The 19,603-nt window shown below is 42.5% G+C and overlaps 1 long non-coding RNA gene across 1 annotated transcript; it reads left to right on the top strand.

The window, feature by feature from the left end:
- Nucleotides 1-385: 385 nt before the first annotated feature.
- On the top strand, nt 386-18,675 carry LOC120522744. The gene is made up of 3 exons (XR_005632513.1): nt 386-1,151; nt 4,626-4,661; nt 18,567-18,675. It is a non-coding gene; the product is annotated as an uncharacterized LOC120522744 (long non-coding RNA).
- Nucleotides 18,676-19,603: the final 928 nt, after the last annotated feature.

The raw sequence follows: 19,603 nt of genomic DNA, 5'->3' as shown, positions 1-19,603 counted from the left end.
ACGACCGTAATTGACACCAGGAGCTGCTGATTGCCACGTCCCCGTTTTAAAAGAGAAGCGCGTAAGAAAACAAAAAATGAAAGACAAGAAAAGAGCACGTAGGTTAAAGTAAGGAAGCGCAGATCGGATGTCTCCGCAAACTAATGTGTTTTTGCTTTCGTCCCCAAGATGGTGCCTCAGCTCTTTCACTTTGTTGGGCCTTCCTTATAGGATCTTCTAAATTCTATATTATGTGAGAATGGGAAAGGCGCTATATAAATAAAAAATAATTATTACTGTATTATTATAGATTAACGTGTTGTAGATGATACTCCATTTCAATTCGTTGACAAAATAAATGTACATGTTTTTCAAGTTGATTTCCTCCGGGTACTCCTGTTTCCTGCCACGGTATAAAGACTTGCAGGTAAGGTGGACTGCAGGTGACGTTACATTGACCCGTGTGTGTCTAGCGATTGTTCTTGCGCCCTATGCATGCTGGGATACGCTCCAACTCCCCCGCGCCTCTGCTCAGAGTGAAGCAGGTTTACAGAATGCATGGATATGCAATGGAGGACTACTCATGAAGTAACTGGGTGGGATGTATTCACAGATGGCCCAAAAAACATCTTAGGAAAAACGATAGCAGCTTTTTATATTATGAACTTTGGCGTATGGAAAGGGAAAAGACTGCTAAATGATTTAACAAGCTACACGGCGGAATTAATGGCGTTTATTTTAGCGTTAGACCAACAAAGGTTATTTATCTGCTCGGATTCCCATTCGACATTGTTGTCGTTTAAAGCAGATGAATGTATGACTAGGCAGGATATGCTTCTGGAAATATTGCATTTATATAACCGTGTAATTAGCTGCAATAACATTAAAGAATCATCTGGGGAGAACAGTCAGTAGCACTGACATGTACAAACAGCTGACGACAATTGTTAAAAACACTGGATTAAGGAAAATAATACAGCAATGATTATGGAATAGGAAATTTTGCCTCCATACAGCAGATGGCGGTAATATATCAAGAGAACCTAAACGGCCGTTTGCTAAACGAAGAAAGGCACGCATGCGCAGTGCAAAGCAGGCGGAAACACGCAGCACGTGGTATCTTGTGGCGAGTTTTTCAGTGAAGCGGGACTCTAGGTTTCAAAAAAGGACAGGTACGTACTTGTAAATATATATACAAGAGACTTTTCAAAAGATTTTTGCCACCCAGATTGCGGAGGCCTCAATCGGCAGAGGTGGAGCGGTTCGAAACTCGCTGAACTGCCACGGTAGGCTCAAGTCTTCGGAACCCTATTTCTACTTTAAAAGAGACTGCACATTTTACTGCACCAACAAAAAAAATAATTTTGTTGTGTGTATTCTTTAGCTGTTCGCCTGATGGCTGTGCATTTGGATCTCGGTGCGACGGCAGCTTTCCTAAGTAGGAAAGTTCAGTGGAGTTCTGTGTTTCTCTCTCTCGGTAATTTCAGGCGCAGAATGTGAGGCCGCTCGCTTGTTAAAGTCTGCGTATCAATACGGAGATGCCCATTGTGGACGCGCATGCGCTCGCTCGTTCTGCTTTTTATAACGTCGTTCAGTTCACGCGGCTATTTGTTCGCTTGATCCTGATTCCCACTAACTTAATCTACATTATAAACGAGACAAAATTGACCCTTTTAATCTTTTGAAGAAAAAAAAAATCCATTCTTTGGACCTGTACAAGTACAAACGAGTTAAATCAGTTTGTCATAAACACATGCCAATTGCAGCCGAGTTTGGCCTGGCCCAGTGCAGGTACACGGCTCAAATGTAAAGATGTTCTCAAACACAAACCTGGATGTGGTATGTGCAGTGTTGTGAAAAAAAGAGGTTAACCCTTTTCAATTACACACTTTTGTCAATCAATGCTTAATAGTCCTGCATGTGTGAGTTTAGCCGCTTTATTAGTATAGGAAGGATTTCCAAGCATCATTCTTCAATGAGAAGAGATACTTAGAGGGGAAATATTCAAGGCAGGTGTATGCTCCAGCAAATTCACTAAACTCTCAACCATTATGGTGCTCTGAGGTATTGTAAAGCCTAAAAGCATGCCCAGTGCCCATTTTTAACACAGTTCTGTGCCAGGTTTACCAGTGAATTCGCATTGGGCTGGGCACGACAATTTAACAAAAGTGTGAAAATTAAGGTGGCCCTGTGGAATGCCCATTAATCATCACAGCTAATCCCATTCATTTAGTTTGGGAGTGTGTTGTTTATTATTTCAAATAATGGATCCGCTTTTAATACCCAGATTGTTGAATGTATTATAGAATATCTAGTCTTGTGTTAGCACAAAATAGATAGATAGATAAGACTTTATTGTCTGTGCCCCAAAGGGGTCACGGAAATTTCCCTTTTGACACGCTCATGAGACAAACAGACCAAAAAAAATACAAATACAAGCCAACCATAAAGAAAACCTACTTCATCTGATTCAGAACAGATACTGCTGAGGGTACAAAAGATTTCTTATATGCATTCTTCGCGTAATGGGGTTTTATACCTCCTACCTAATGGCACAAATCTAAAGAACGCATAAAGAGGGTGAGAGACATCCTTCACAATCATGGTTGCCTTCCTCAACAGTGCACGGTTGTGCAGTTCAGAAAGAGGAGTTTGAGGTAATCCAATTATTTTGGAAGCCTGGTTAACTACACGACACAGTTTTGTTCTATGTTTAACGGTTAATAAGTTGTACCAAGATGAGTAATTAAAAGTGAGAACAGATTCAATAAGTGATCTATAAACCAGCGTTAAAACCTCCTTGCTAACATGAAAGGCTCTAAGTTGCCTTTGTAGATGGAGGCGCTGCTGTGCCTTCTTATATACAGCATCTGCATGCTGCATGAAAGACAGACAGGTGTCAATCTCTGTCCCGAGGTATTTAAAAGCCTGAACCTGCTCCACCAACTGACCCTGGATACTAAGTGGCTGGAACAACTGTGATGGAGCCCGTCCTTTGGGGCCACAACACAATTCCTTAGTTTTAGAAACATTTAACTCCAGTGAATTTTCTGCCAATAACTGAACCAGTCTCTGGACCTCCTGCTGATATGCAGAGAGGGCACAGGTATCAGTCATATGGGCCACCAGGGCCATGTCATCAGCATATTGATACAGTGTCATTGCTGCACTGCTGCAGGAAACATAATTTGTGTAGACAGAGAAAAGAAGAGGAGATAGAACCCATCCCTGAGGGAGGCCTGCATTTAAAACGGATGTGCTAGAACTTATACCATTTAAAAACACCTGCTGTGGTCTTTCCGTTAAAAAAATTTGTACCCATAAAATCAGCATGGGATGTACTTGAAAGTCAGAAAGGCGGTATAGCAGAATATCTATCTGAACAGTAATAAAAGCAGAGGATAAATCCCTGAATAAAATCTTTGTATGTGGATGTACCGAATCCATTTGTCTAGTAACAGTATCTAAAAGTGTGAGACATGCATCCTCCACTCCACGCTTTGCTTTATATGCAAACCGGAGTGGGTCAAGTTTGTCCGACAACATGCCGGAGAGATAATCACACAGTACTCTCTCCATACATTTACACAAGACAGATGTTAGGGCTACTGGCCTGTAGTCCTTTGGATCCCTTGGCATGTGCCTGCTTGGGAATCGGAATTATGGTAGATTGCTTCCACTGACTTGGGCCACAGCTGGAATCAAGAAGGTGTTGGAACAGACTTGTGATGACCCCACCTAGCTGAGTAGCACAATCCTGTCAGGGCCAGAGGCTTTATTAGGGTTAAGTTTATGCAAGATGGCAGTCACCAGCTGCTCATCAATATTTAAGGTCTCAAGGGGGGGAGTCAGGAGTTACAGGAGTCCAAGTGATTGGTGTACTTAGGCTATTGAACCGGATAAAAAAAGTTGTTTCATTTTTCCACAAAGGAAGCAGGATCTGAGCAGTCAATTTTGGTGGGTTTTGGGGCCCTGCCCATCATAATATTTAAACCCTGCCATGCTTCCCTTGCGTTTCCCGAGGTTAGTTCCTGCTCCACCTTGTCTTTATAATTTATCCTGGCTAATTTAGCCTTTCTTCTGAACTCCTTTTCCAATTCCCTCACTTTTATCTTATAATAAGTATCTGTTTTGCATTTGCTGTTTAACATTTACATAGACTGAAATTATTTATTGTTACATTTTTAATTGATGTCCTTGCTCTAGATGCCTGTGCAATGTCATTTGTGAAACGGCACCACTTCCAGACCTCAAGATGTGCCGTTGAGCTCAACTTCCCATTGGTTACACGAACTGTTCAGAATCCTGTTACGCTTGTAGTCTTCTATCGTATCTCCTTCTCAAATACTCCTCCATCCTGGAGGCAAACACCAGACGAGTCCGAGAACTTGGAGCTAATGTCCCATTTGCAGGCTCGTGTCCCCCTTACCCCCCGCACGCCGCTGGAGGGACACCCATTTCCACAGCTGGAGCTAAGCGGCGGCAATCCGTGCCCCTTTTGTGATGCATGCTGTGGGATTTTTGATGATTTAATAATAAGACACCCACCCAGGAATAGAAAAAGGGATTTGAACTTGGTTAATTATCAGTTTTGCCTTTGGCAATACCGCCATTCATCCAATAATTCTTAAGTTTCTCTGTTATAGGAGGTGGTGGTCTCCAGCCTTCAGACTTGTATCAAGGTAAGTGAAGCACACTTGTTTTAAGGAGCAGAATAATACAATTTATTGATTAACACATGGATTATAGATATATAATATAGCTACATATATGTGTTGACATACAAGACTGGACACAGACACACTGGAGACAGACAAATGCATAACATTAAGAGGCTGGCTACTGGTATTTAGAGTCCTACTTTATCTTGACACAGATAAATAGTTTTACATTACCAGGTCTTTAAAGGTGATGTCTAATGTTGTGTGGAGTTTGCTGTTTCTCTAGAAGATTCTTTAGATGTTAGATTGCACTCTTTCTCTTCACTGCATGATCCTTGTCAGGGCTGTGCTGTTGCCTCCTCAGTTTACTTTCTGCTGTCTTTTGCCACTTCATACGGAGAAGCCATTGCTCATTCTGGCCCAAGCGTTTAGATCAGGGGGTCCTCAATCCCAGTCCTGAAGGGCCGCAGTGGCTGCAGGTTTTTTGTTCTAACCCGGTTGCTTAATTAGAAGGCAATGCTTGCCAATGATTTAATTTCATGGCTTGTTTGTGCTTTAACTCTGCCATGTCAGGTCATTCTCATATCCTGGATTTTCTTTCCCTTTCTAATAGGGGTGTAACGGTGGTACACTAAAATGTAATTTTGGTTCGGTTCACTTTCTTGAGGTACTCGTTCGGGTTAATTTTCGGTACAAAAAAGGCAGGAAAAAAATGACTTTAAATGCTTTTATTTAAAAAAAAAAAAATACAAACAATAGAATTTGTATAAATAAATTAAAGCGACCCATTTGGGTGATATTTTAAATAAATTAGACTCTGAGTTTTTAAAACTATTGTAACAATTTAAATAAAGAAGTAACAAATGTAAACTTTGAACATGTAGTCAAGAATAGCCTGAATATGACAAATAAAACTATTCAAGCTTAAAGTTTTTGGCTAGAAAGATTAATTTATCCACATTTTCTGCAGAAAGCACAGATCTGGTTGCAGTGACAATATCTCCAGCAGTGGAGAAGACCCGTTCACTAGCAACAGAGGTAGCTGGAATACAGAGGTAACGCTTTGCGAGTTTTGCTATGTGTGGGTATGTAGCCTCATTGCCTTTCCACCAAAGAAGAGGATCAGCTTCAAGGGAAAGGCACCCTGAAGCTCTGTACTTACTGACCTCTTCTTGGACCTGCTGACTAAAGTGAGGACGTGATGGTATTTCGTAGCGAGGCTCAAGAACTTTAATCATATACTTAACGCCAGCGTTCTCAACAACTGAATATGGACGTAATCCCGTAGCTATGAAGACTCCAATACCATGTGTTATTGCTTTGGCCCGGTCAGAGTTGCTCGCTAGATGTTCTTTAAAAGCTGAAGTTATCGGTGTGTTACTGTTTGCACCAAGCTGGTTTTCTTTCTTGTAGAGGAAACATTCACAGATGGATGGTGCCGTTTTAAGTGTGTTAACATATTAGACGTGTTTCCTGCAGCGTACCCGATCTCCGTGGTGGAACAATGTCGACAAACAACTTTGGATTTATCCACTTGCCGTTGTCCATCGGTAACTTTAACGGGGAAGCCAAAGTGTTCCCAGACAGGAGAACGTAATGAGCTGGGAGGGTCTTCCAGCTCAGGCTTCTCGCTTGCATTTGCCATAACCCCATTTGTCACGTCTGCGAGCTACTGGCGCGCCTCTCCCTCATCCAGTGTCCGACACTCGGAGGCGTCCGTGCGGAAACTCACCCAAGACTTTAGTTCCGGCTTGGGGTGCTTAGATCGCACTAGTAATAGATTTAATAAGAAAAAATGCATAAAATATAACCGAAACGGTATGCAAGTGGACCGAACCGAACATGCAAAACCGAAACGGTTCAATACATCCATGTGAACCATTACACCCCTACTTTCTAAGGATATCATCCAAATGATTTGAAGGCTAAAATGGAGGAGTAATTCTCGTCCCCTTCGCTCTCTTCACTTTTCTTCCAAGTATTTAATTAAACCCAATAGTGCATGATAAATACACACAGGTGTCAATGGTAACAAGCTAAATGGAGAAATGCTGCTCTTTTTGTCATTTGCATGTTATTGCTAATTATGAGCAATTAAAAACCAAGAATATTGCTGTTTAAGACTAAAATAAGAAATAAGGGCTCAAAATCGTAACGAGTGAGACAACTAAAGTGAAGCAGATGTGCTACTTGAGCAGAATGTGCTTCTTATTAAGCAACTGGGTTGGAACAAAAACCTGCGCCCACTGTGGCCCTTGAGGACCCCTGGTTTAGATGATGAAATTTAATCTTCTTGAAGTCATAGCTTCTCAGCCTTGTCAGACTACTGGCCTTACAGACTGGGCCTCGGCTTCAGGATCAAAGCGAAGAGTTTGGCTTTGGCTGTCCAATGGCTTATCATTTTTTAGGTTTCAGAAGGATTTATTTTGCCTATTTCCTCATCCCTGAGCTTCTAGGTACTTGCCATTCTCTCCTCTCTTTATGTCTTCTCACCTCTTCCCATTATTTTCAGACTTGGGGTGCATGTGGTTTTAAAGGAAGGTTGAACCTTCTCCTGATTGGAAAAACCAGTGTCTTTTACTAGGCGAAGTTCTTCGGTCCATCTTAGTTGTCATCCTTAGAAATATAAGTCTTTCCCCTTGCTTGAGTCCATTTTGTGCCTTTTTGACTCAAGGGGTCTCTGGAGAGATGTCAGTGCCACTCTGATTGACACTTTTATTATCAGATGACATACAAGCTGGAGTTCAGTCACTTAGTCTGGAATGCACTTTGGGTTCCTGCCTGCATCCCAGTTCATTACAGGCCTGGTGTGTCACTAAAGGTCAGCAGAATGGGCAGTGCCCTCTTTGTCCTACAATGCACAGTACACTTGCACAGTTGAAGCCGCTGATTACAAACATTCAAAACCGATTCAATGTCTGAAGGCAGCATTCTGTACTTTCGTCCTGCCATTATCCCTTGTCTCTTCATGCAGGAGCGGGATTCGATTAGACAGCTAGGGATGTTATGGAAATCCATTCCCTTAGGGTGCCGCTTGAAGAATGAAAGGCAAATGAATACAATTGTCCAAAGTGTATTTTCAAAGCCTGGGGACAGTGTGACCTGGTGCTATCTGCGCCCGAGGCCTTTTCTACTGGAGGGGATGCTCATTTACACAACATGGGGTACATTATAAAAATCTGTAAGTCTTCCATATATTATATACTAGCAGACCTGGCGCGATTCGCTGCACGCTTAACCGCTAGTTTCGCAGCGGATCGTGGTTTTTCAATCTAGACATCCTGTCTTTTTCAGATTCTTTTAACCGCTTGGTTTCAGCAGCCAGTTGTCCTTTTGAAAATCTTGAAATCCTGTCTTCTTTAGATTCGTTTAACTGCCTGATTTTGTCAGCTTAATCGCTTTCTTTCTAATAGAAGTCGCTTTCTTGTTGTGCTGGTTTTGGCAGCGGCGCTTTTTTCCAACCTAGAAGACCTTTCTTGGGATCCGTTTAATGGCCTCGTTGATTGCATGTCTTTCAAGGTAGTTTCAATATCCATTTCTTGCACGGAGTTTTCTCCCCTTTTATAAGTGACTGTGTAAGTACCGCGTGTACTAAACAGTAAATTAGTAAAGGAGAAAGGACTAAACACTAAGGAAAAAGAACAGCAAGACCGCGTCAGCTGCGGAGCTCAGCTCAGAGCGAAATGAAGTGAATGAAATGACGTGAATGGGAGGGGAGATGATCACGTGACTCCCTACCGCCTTTAACTCTTCATCCCTCCACAAACACATAAACACAGTCTCTCGGATCCCAACTCTCCTTTATATATACAGATGATGGGATGAATAACACCATTATATTCAACACTTCATTTTGCAAAGGGCAGTAGGGTGGTGAAGCAGGGGTGCTGCTCCTTGACAAGACCAATGGGCAGGGCGTGAATATCAAACCAGGTCATTGAATACATGGGTTTTGTCATGCATGTTTTTGAAAATAAAACTAGCACAAAAAGGAGGGTAAACAGAAATATGCTTTAATATTATAATACAAACAGTGTGTTGGTGAGCAAGCTTTAAGTGTAGGAAAGGACAGACTTGTGGTTTGCTGTTGTCGCTGTGGTGTGTTGGTGAGAACACAGGAACCAGTCCAGCCATTTGCAGAAATGTTAATGTTGAAATGCCAGAAGAGCACATGCGGTAATGGGGTGTGTGTTTGTGTAGTGTTTCTAACAGCAGAGCAACAAAAATAGACAATTTAGTACATAAGGAAACGTTATTCAGCAATACTACTTGTAATTTTGTTTCACTATGCAATACAGAAAACTTCCAACAGATGGCACTGTAACTACACCCTATCACCGTAAGGTATTTGTAACTACAATGTCAATGCAGCGGCATAACAGGTTTACATCCATATTAATACATCATTTCTCTTAAAGATTTAATGCAATGTGATACTAACTAGGCAGGTCACTATCACAGGCAGGTTCTTTATTAAACAGAGTATAACAGTCTCTTTATGCAATTGTTGCCATAATAAACACTAAGCTATGTAAACCTCTCTAGTGTTAGTGACCTGAGCATCACTGGGCTAAGAAAACCGCCTTGAATGCATTAGTCCCGAAAGTGTCATTTGGACAACTATATGGGCGATCTCACATAAGACCTATGGATTACTCAGGCCATAACGGTGCCAACAGCGCCAGTCCTGAGTGTCACTTGAGCAACTGTATGGACGCCCTCTCACGTAAGCGCTAGACCCGGCATCACACACAACCAGTGTTAATTTTAGCTCCTCGGTCAATGGTGTAGACGCTGTCACCTGGCCTCATAATGGCGCCTCGTAAGAAACGCTTTTCAGCAGCCGGCATTGCGCGCTCTGACAGAGTTATGAACAGTGATGTCGAGGAGCCTCTCTCAGCAGTGATGACGACATGAATCGGTTTTCAGCCAGTGAAAACGAAAGGGACGCTCGCATTTGGGTTTCTGGTGACCCTGCTTTACATAAACCAGCATCACCTTGTTGTGATTTTGAGTAAAGGTGAACGCGTGACAGCCAAGGTGAAGTTATTTGTTGATGACGAGATCGAAAGAATGGATGTTGGGATCTAACTGTTATGCTGAGCATTGTCAGGTAAATGACTGCACACCTAAGCAATTTTTCTGTTGAAGTATATACCACACAAAATACATATTTTGACAGTATAAACCATATTATTATTATTATTATTTCAGTTCTTTGGCTCTTGCAGCCTTTCAGCTGATTTGAGATCCAATGAAACAAAATATATAATAAAAATATTCACCATTATTTCATTATTATACTTTTACACTTCTGACTTTGTACTTTTAGTGTTTTGCACGCTTTACAGTAGAAAGATGAGATTTAATAAAATGTCATTTTTTGAACCAAAACAATGCAACGCTAAATGGGTTAATGACTGCTAGTTCAGAGCAGTTTTCTCTAATGTTTAACCCTTTACTTGTGAACTTGTTCATAAGAACTTACATTTGGTCAACAAAGGCACACACCTGCTTAAAACACTAGAATTACCAGAGCCTACGAGAAAACACGTAAATCTGGCTCACCTTAAATCGCTCAGACCTCTCCAATGGCTTCTTTGTCCTGTAAATGTGCCAATAAAGACAAGCAGCCTGCTATTCCGATCAACTGCTGCTGTGATTCACACTCAGATACAATGATATAAATACCGGAGTGTTGCAGTGAGAGTAATATGGAAAAAGATGATCTGCTGTGGCAACTCCTAACGGGAGCAGCTGAAAGAAGAAGAAGGGTCAAAAAGGAGAGTTTTTTTTAAAGGGAGGGTTATGGTTTTTTAAATACTAGGGAAGGAACCATTTTATTAAAATTTATTTTTCCCCAATTTTAGGGTTTGTTTTTAATTTTAAAAAAGTTTATTTCAGGTTTTAAATTTATAAAGGGACGGAAAATAAAAATTCCACAAAAGGGAAGAAGATTTTTTCGCTGGGGGCCCCCCAAATCAAAAACGAGGGGAACTTAAAACGAGAAGGAGAGGGCCGGGAAAAGCCCCGGGCTTTCCCGTAAAGGTGGTTTTTTTCTGGCGTTTGAGCTGGAAAATTTCTTCAATCAAATTTCTTGAACCACCTTTAACATGAGGCCCAGCTTTTATTTAAGTTTGAAGGGGGGCCCGGCCCCCGGGTTAAATTGTGCAGGATTGGAAAAAAAGCGGGCAAGTTTTTCGCCCTAAAAAAAAAAATTTGGCCTTAGCAGGGGAAAATTTTAATGGGTGGGAAAAAGAAAAGGGGTTTTTTTAAGTTGATTTAATGGGGTTTGGGGGTTGGGGAGGGGGAACAAAAATGCCCCCGGATTTTTTGGTGGGCGGGGCCCCTTTTATTTGTGGTGGGGGGAGTCTTTTTTTTTGTTCACTTTTCCCAATTTTGGGAAATTTATTTTTTATTTGCAATTTAATTTTAAAAAAAAAGTTTTAAAAGGTTTTAATTTTTCTGGAAAAGGGGGTTGATTATTAAAACTTTTGGGGTAATTTCCCACTTTTAACAAATTTTTAAATAATTTGGTTTTCTTTTGCCCTTTTTTTTTAGGCCCCAACCCGGGGCCCTTCCGAATTAAATTTTTTCCCAGGGAAAATTTTTTTAAACAAAAAAAGGGGCCAAGGAAGGCCCAAAAGGGAATTTTTACGGTGCTTTGCTTTGAAAAATAACAAAAATCTTTCCCAAAAGGAAAAATTGGACAAAAATGGGGGGCAGTGCCAAAAAAAAGAAAAAAACCCAGCATTTCCCCCCTTCTCCTGAAATTCCCCTTCTGCCCGAGGGTTGGTTGGGGAATGCTGATGACCCCGCACCAACAAGGGGTGGGGGGTTGGGGGTTTGCCAAAAACCGATAAAAAATCTTGGGGTTAAAACCCTTTTTTCCAAAAATTCAACGGGGTGGGGGCCCCCCTGAAACCCCTGAAATTTTTCCTCAAGTTTTAAGGTGGTTGAGGGGTGGGGTTGGGGAAACTACCCAAAAAAAAGTTTTTTTGAGGGGAATTTTTTCCGGTTTTCGGGCCCTTTTTTTGGGTAAAGGGGCCCCTTTTTTTTTGTTCCAACCTTTAACCCCTTTAAGTAAAATTTCTTTTACCCTGTCAAAAAAATTTTCCCCCGAAAGTAGAAAACCCCCCTTTTATACTTTTTTAAAATACCCTTGGGGGGCTTTTTTCCCCTGTTCCTTTTTTTTTCTGGGGGGTTAAAAAAGTTTATTTGGTTGGAAAATTCCCTTAATTTCTTTTGGGTTAAAGCCCCAAAACCCTTTCCCCCATGGGTTTAAAGTTGGGGGTCTCCGGGTTTAAAAAACCTGGGCAACCCCAAAATTTTTTCTCCTCCAAAGGGTATTTTAAAAAAATAAAAAAAAGGGGGGAAAAAAACCCCCAATAATTTTTGTTTTCTGTTAAAAAGGGAATTTTTACAGGCCCTTAAAACCCCTTTTAAAAATAAACCGGGTTTAAAAAGTTTAAAAGGGATGGGAAAAAAAAAGTTTAAGTGCAAAAATTAAAAAAAAAAAAAAAACAACAAAAAACAACAACCTTAAGCCCCCTTTCTCCCTGGGGTTCCCTTTTTTGGAGGTTTCCTTTGGGGGGGCTTTTTTTAACCCCTTTTCCCCAGCAATGGGGCGAACAGGGGGGAACCTTGCGTGTTTCTATTAAAAAAAATAATTAATTATTAGGAGGGAAAAAAACCTTTTTCCACCTACAAATTCAACGGGGCGGGTGTTACCCTAACCTTCCTTTAAATTTTCCCCAAAGTTTGGGCCCGCTTTGCCCCCGGGCCCAATGATTAAAAAACAAAAAAACCCCCTTTTTTCCTGGGACCCCCTTTCCCCCATGGCGGTTTTTAACCTTTCTGATTTTGGGCCCCCCATAGTCCCCCGGGTTCCTTCTTTTTTCCACCTGGTTTAATTCTAATTTCCAAAGGTTTTTCCCTGGGGGGTTAATCCCTAACCCGGAAAAACCCCAATTCCCCCCTATTTTATACTTTATGGAAACCCCCGCCCGGAGTTGGTTTTTCCCCCGCCCCCAAGGGAACTGAAAGTCCCGGGATATTTTGGGGTTGGGCCCTTTGCTTTCGCATAAAGAAACAACCCCTGGGGTAATCCGCCTCTCAAAAGGGGTTTTGTTGAGGAAAGGGCCCATGGCCGGCCCGAAATTCCCCCTTTTTTCCTTGGGCCCAAAAAAACAGAAAGGACCCGCGTATATAAGTTTTCGGGTATTTTAAAAATAAAATTTTAAAAGGGTAAGAAAACGTAAAACCCCAAAGGTGGGTGTTAAAAACCCATTAAACAATTTTTTATTTGGGAAAATGGCCAAAATTTTGTTCAGGAAACCGATAAAATTTGGGGGGCCCCCTCAAAAAACACTTAACCAAGGGAAAAAAAAGGTTTGGGTGTTTACACATTTTATAAAAATTTTCAAAGGCCTTTTAGAAATTTTGTTTTTGAAAAACCCAAGGGGGTCCTAGAAACCCAAGGCTCCCCTTGTCAATTCAATCAATCAACAAAACAACCCCCCCCAAAAATTTTTCCATTCTTTCCGTTTTTAAAAAAGCCCTACCCCTTTTCCCCAAAGGTTTCCAAAAAGGAGTGGAAAAGGCTTTCTTTCCCCGGCTTGGCCTTTTCCCTTTTTAAAAATTTTGGGGGAAAAAACAACACACAATAATAGATGTTATAATATAAATTTAAAATTATTATTTATTAAAAAATTTTTATAAATAAGGCAGTTTTTAAAACTTTGCCGGGGGCCTGGCAAGACAAAACTTGGGAAATTCGTGTAAATAAAAAAGGTTTTTTTTTCTTCACCGTGGTGGTTTTTTGAACCCCCCGGGCCTAACACAATTCCCAAACACCGTAAAAACCCCCTAAGGGGTTTTAAAATCCGTTTTACCCCCAACCCCCCATGGAAACCAGCTTTACTAAAAAACCGGCCCCCGGTTAAAGGGGTTTCGGGGCCCCCCCCTTAAGCCCCCCAAACCCCCAGGCGGTTCCCGGGGAACCCCCCCGGGGCCAATTCCCTTTTTTGGGGGGGCTAAATTTTTCCCAGCGTTTGGGCTTTGGGAAAAATGGTTTGGCCCCCCCAATCCCATAGTCTGTTTTTTTGGGAACCCCTTTAAAAGGGTCAGGGGAAATTTTTGGGAAAAAATCCGGCCCTTAAGCCTTTTTCCACGGGATTGGGGGGGGTAAATTTTAAGGTTTTTTCCATTTGGGGCCCCTTGGAAACATTGCCAAAACCCCGGGGCATCCCGGCTGGGCTGGAAACCTGGCCCCCTTCCACCCCCAAAAGTAATTTTTGTGGGTTTTCTTAGAGGTAAACCCAAATTTCCACCAAAATTCCGAATTTTCCCAAATTTTTTCTTGTGGGGGAAAGTTAATTACTAAAAGGCCCCCCGGGAAATCTAAAAATTTTACTTTTATGGGTGGGCAAGGGGGCCTCCCTAGGTCCCCCAAAATTTATCCTGAGAAGCTTCCCATCAAAGGGCCAAATTCTTAAAAACTTTTCCCGATTTTTGGGTTTAAAGCCCCAAATTTTCCCTTCCCGGGGGAAGAGGGAAAACTTTTAAAGGTGGGGCCCTTTTCCCCGGGAGTGAACTTTGGGCCGGCCTTCCTTTTAAAACCCAAACCATAAAAACCAAGGTCAATTAAAAAGGGCCCCAGTTAAAAACCATTTTTAAGGGGTTGATAAGAAAGGGCCTTTTTTTTTTTTTTTAATTTTGAAATCCAAACCCCCCCTTTCGAGCAAAGGGGCCACCAGGTTTTTCTTTGGGGGTGGAATTGGGCCTTTTTAATTACGACCCTCCCCTTTTTTCCTTTTTTAAATTCGCTTTGTGAAACGGCCCATACCCCCCTTTGGGGGAAACTGGCTGGCCCAGGTATTGAGGAAAAGATGGGAAATTCCATCCCCGTTTACCAGCGGCATTTTCCAAATTTTGCTTTAACCGCCCAGGGTTTTTGGCCCCCTAAAACCCACAAAAAAACCTTTTAAAAAGATTTGTAAAAACAAAAAATCCCCCCTAAGGGCAAATTGGAAACATTTTGGGTGTTAATTTTTGCAATTATCTTAAACCCAAATTCCCTTTTGGATTTGCTTAAACATTTGCCGGGGTGGTCCGGCAAGCAAATTTCCGAACCCAAATTTTTTGTCCAAAAATGGGAAAAAAAGGTGTTTTAAGCCAATTTGGCGTTTAACAATTGGGTTTTTAAAATTTCCAGGCAAACCCGGGCCCAATAATTTTCAATCGCTTTAGTTAACTTGGGGGTTTTTTAAAAAAAAATTTTTAGAGTTTTTAAAACCCGCCCGCTGACAAGGGTGTAAAGAGGCCCTTGAAAAAGGGGAAAAAACCCCCCTTTGAAAACCCAATTTTTTTTTTTCAAAAAATTTTTGGGAAAACAACAAAAAACCCCCCCTTGAAGGAAACCTACAAACAAAAGAAAAAACCCCCGGGGACCCCTTTAAAAATTATAAAAATAAAAAAAGGCTACAAGGGAGTTAAAGGGTAAAAATGTTCATTTGTTTATCCCTTTTTTTGGGGTTTAAAAGGAGGGATCTTTGGGTTTCCCAAAAAGTTTTGGATCCAAATTAGCCCCCCAAATTTTCCCCCCTTTCGAGGCTGGTTTGGTTTTGGGAGTTGGTAAAGGTTTGGGGGGTTTTTTTAACTTCAAACCCCTTTCCCAATTTCCCTTGTTTAAAGGGGGGACAATTTTTCCCGACCTTCCATCCCTTTCTTTTAAAGGGAACCCCTTCTGATCTTTTCTTCCAAAGGTAAAAAATTTTCCCAAATTTGAAAATTTCCCCCCAAAATTTTTTCCCTTTAACCCGGACAAGAGCCCCCCTGACAAAACCCCCCACAACCCGGGGTTTCCCCCCAACCCTTTAACTCTTTGGGATGGGGGTTTTTGGAGGGAAAAGGGGCCTGCCCTTTGGGTTTCCCCAAATTCCATTTAATTGGGGAAATGGATTTTTCTATGGGGCCAAAACCTTTTCCCCCAAAAGAATCTTTGGGGCATTAGAAATCAAGCCAGGTTAAGGGAGTTTTTTGAAAGGAAAATTTTTTCCCCCCTTTTGGAAAAGGGGGCCAAAATTTTAGGGTTTTGGGGGGTATACATGCCCCTGGAAAACCCCCCTTTCCTAAACCCGGGCTCCCCTTAAACCATTTGGACTTGGACCCCTTTAAACAGTTTTTTCCTTGGGGGTTTTATTCCAGTTTTAGGCCGGACCCCCGGGGGTTGCAGTTTAAAAACCCCTTGCCCCCCCTTTTTTATTATTTTACCTTTACCCCCCCCCTTTTTTTTTTTTTTTTGGGGGGGTTTTCCCCCCCCCCCCCCCCCCCCCCCCCCCCCCCCCCCCCCCCCCCCCCCCCCCCCCCCCCCCCCCCCCCCCCCCCCCCCCCCCCCCCCCCCCCCCCCCCCCCCCCCCCCCCCCCCCCCCCCCCCCCCCCCCCCCCCCCCCCCCCCCCCCCCCCCCTTTTTTTTTTTTTTTTTTTTTTTTTTTTTTTTTTTTTTTTTTTTTTTTTTTTTTTTTTTTTTTTTTTTTTTTTTTTTTTTTTTTTTTTTTTTTTTTTTTTTTTTTTTTTTTTTTTTTTTTTTTTTTTTTTTTTTTTTTTTTTTTTTTTTTTTTTTGGGAATTTTGGGGTGATGCCCTTTTAGATTTGTTTGTCTCCATTCCCCCCTTGCCTTTAAGTCTTTTTCCCACCCCAACTTTTTTATTTCCCCTGGGAAAAAACTTTTTGGAAAGTGGGGCTAAAACCACCCGGGGGCCCCAAAGTAAAAGGCACAGGTACAGTTCAGAAAAATTATAAAAATCAAAACAAGCGTTGAGGTTAGTAAGGATCACCCCAAATGTCATTTTGTTGACTCTCCTTTTGCTTTAATGACAGCCTTGAGTCTGTTGGGATTCTTCTCTATCAGTTTTGCATCTAGATTGAGCCCACTCAATATTTGCCCCCACTCTTCATCCAGAACTGTTTAAGTTTGGTCAGATTGGATGGTGAGTGTTGGTGTTCTGCTATCTTCAAATCTTTCCACAGATTTTCAGTGTGATTTAGGTCTGTCAATTTTGCTGTGTGCTTCAGGTCGTTGTCGTGTTGAAAGGTGAACATTCTGCCCATCTTCAACTCTCTGGCAGAAGGTAGCAGGTTTTCCTCAAGAATTTGATGGTATTTTACCCATCCATTTTTTCCTTCTACCCTTATGAGAGCCCCAGGCCCTGCAGCAGAGAAACACCCCGACAACAGGATGTTGCCCCCTCCACGCTTTACTGTAGGTATGGTGTGTTGTGGATGGTGAGCTGCATTGGATTTCTACCAGATGTACCATTTGGTATTGAGGCCAAATAGTTTGATTTTGGTCTCATCTGACCATAAGACCTTTTTCCACTTGGCATCAGAATCTTCAAGGTACATTCCAACAAAGCTCAAACGAGCCTTAATGTGGCCTTTCTTGAGAAGTGGCTTTTCCTTGCGACCCTCCTGAGCGAGCCACAATTGTAAGCGCTTGTGAGAATTGTTGTCACATGCACACAATGACCACTCTCTGCCATCAAATCCTGTAACTCCTTCAAAGTGGCCATTGGCATCTTGGTAGCCTCTCTTATCAGTTTCCTCCTTGCTCTTCCATCCAGTTTGGAGGGCGGCCGGATCAGGAGGGTCCTAGCAGTATAAACACTTGCCACTTCTTTATTATGTACTTTACTGGGCTTCTTGGGATTGATGATGCCTTTGAGATTTGTTTGTCTCCATCTCCTGCCTTAAGTCTGTCCACAACTCTATCCCTGAGATCTTTTGAAAGTGGCTAACCACCCATAGTCAGTAGTTTGCTGTCAGTTGCGCTACCAAGCAAGGGAATGAATGCTCAGGAACAGCTTCACAATCACACTCATTACAATTGATCACAGGTGGAAGGCGCCAGTAACCAGGGTCTGCAATGGAAATGGTGGGCACTGACACCTGATTGAGTTTAGGAGGGGCTAATCCTTTATTCATCTCAGGATTTCTTGTTTTTTATTTTTTACAATTCTTCTGAACTGTAGCTGTGATATCTTTCACTTGGATGTTACAGATTGCATTGATTAAGTAAAGCTGGAAAAAATATTGGTTTGTGTGTTTTCATTTAGGGCTGTAAAGCAACATAAATGGTGTGAAAGATTAAGGGTTTTCCTTGCACCCTTGTACCCTCAGACCACACGTCAGACACCAGATAAAAGTCCAATAATTATTTATTATAATAATAATTGTGCACAAAGCACCAACACTCCACTATTCTTCAATAAACAATACAATAAACTAATAAATCACAATCCTCCACTCCCAGGCGGCTTAGCCACCCTGCCTCCCTACTCAGCTCTCTGTCTGGGAGCTCCCACAGTCCTTTATATTCCCTGACCCGGAAGTTTTCCCCTATCTCCAGTCCATGTGATTCTCAATCACTTCGGGTCAGGTAAAAGTTCTTTCTTCAACCCGAAGTCATGCGCTCTTCCTATGCGAACCTCCGGGTCACAGGGCATGAAGAAGCCCTCGGTCCTCCCTGCAGCTCCCTCCTGTGGCCCCCATGGCATCCAGCAGGGCTGTGCATAAAAACCACATTGTCCATGATGCCCTGCTGGTCTTCTGGGGACCTCCATGCTGCAAGGAGGGCTCCACCTGGTGGCTTGGGGGTATTGGCTGGGATGAATGGCCGCCATATCTTACAATGGTAATATTTTGAAAGGGGGGGGGGGAGACTCTTTTCTATAGCCACTGTATAATTCCCACACTGTGTAGACTGCAAATCACAGGGGTTACCTATAGAATTTGAAACACTTGGGAGGACCAGCTGGGCAAACTGTGTGCAGTGTGGTCCTTCATATTGTACAAGCCATGAGGGTAGCTCCACATGTGCCCTGTGCTCTTTGGTGCAGTTCTGAATTCTACTCTGCTTTTCTACAGGTAAAAGTCTACAGCCTTCAGCTCTCAGATATGGAGGAGGTGAGCCCATCTGTCTGTATGAAAGGTCAAGGTGAAGAGGGGGGCTCGGAAGAGGTCTGTGATGATAAGAAAGAGAGTCCACACTCCACAAAGAAGTGCTGACATCAAAGAAGAGGACTGTGAGTGGGAATCTGCATACCTTCAACAGGAGAGCATCAGCATGAAGAAGGAGGATTGTGATGTAGACACTGATTCGATGCCCGAGAGCACTGAGGGGCAGAAAAATATAACTGTACACAGTATGAAGGATGAAGACCTCAAATCGGAGAGTGAATCTCAGTGTTTATGTCCCGAAGAAAAGGTTCCTGCATCTGACTTCACACCCAAAAGTTCCCCACAGCAGCATTCTGACCAAGTGAAGTTGGAATCGATGGACGTGAGAGGGACCACTGATGCATCGGGTTCAAGTCACTCTGGTGAAGGTAGGTGCTAAAATGAAAGCAGTAGCTGAGGCTCTGGGCAATGGTAGTGACCTGATGGGCACCTTTCACCAAGTCTGTGAATGCAAGTTTTGTCATTTGATTTAAACACTGGCATCGCCAGCATTGTGCATCATTACTGCAAGTTGATAGGCCAGCATGATTGCGGTCAGGCGGTGAGATATTAGAGTTAAGAGTCGCAAAGAAACGCACATTTACAGAACTTACCTACTGTACCGTCCTCTGATGGCTGGCATTCACCGTGCACTTGTGTCACGTGTTACACTGGGGGGAGTCGAGATGCCCTCTCACACTTACTGATCAAAGGAGGCCTACACCGTACACTTTCTTAGCCTAAGGAACGATCAGAGGCCTTTAGAGCAATCTCACGTGAGACCACTGGGTGGTGTGCACAGTTTGGTAGTGAGGAGAATGATGGGATACGCGTGTATCAAAAGTATTCACATCCCAACACCCCCTCCCCTGGAAGTTTTCACATTACAGTAATCCCTCCTCGATCGCGGGGGTTGCGTTCCAGAAACGATAGGTGAAAATCCGCGAAGTAGAAATCCTATGTTT

Source organism: Polypterus senegalus, unplaced genomic scaffold (genome assembly GCF_016835505.1).
Source record: "Polypterus senegalus isolate Bchr_013 unplaced genomic scaffold, ASM1683550v1 scaffold_947, whole genome shotgun sequence".
Lineage (NCBI taxonomy): Eukaryota > Metazoa > Chordata > Cladistia > Polypteriformes > Polypteridae > Polypterus > Polypterus senegalus.
The sequence above is the reverse complement of the archived record's forward strand: the minus strand, read 5'-3'. Positions and strand labels throughout refer to the sequence as shown.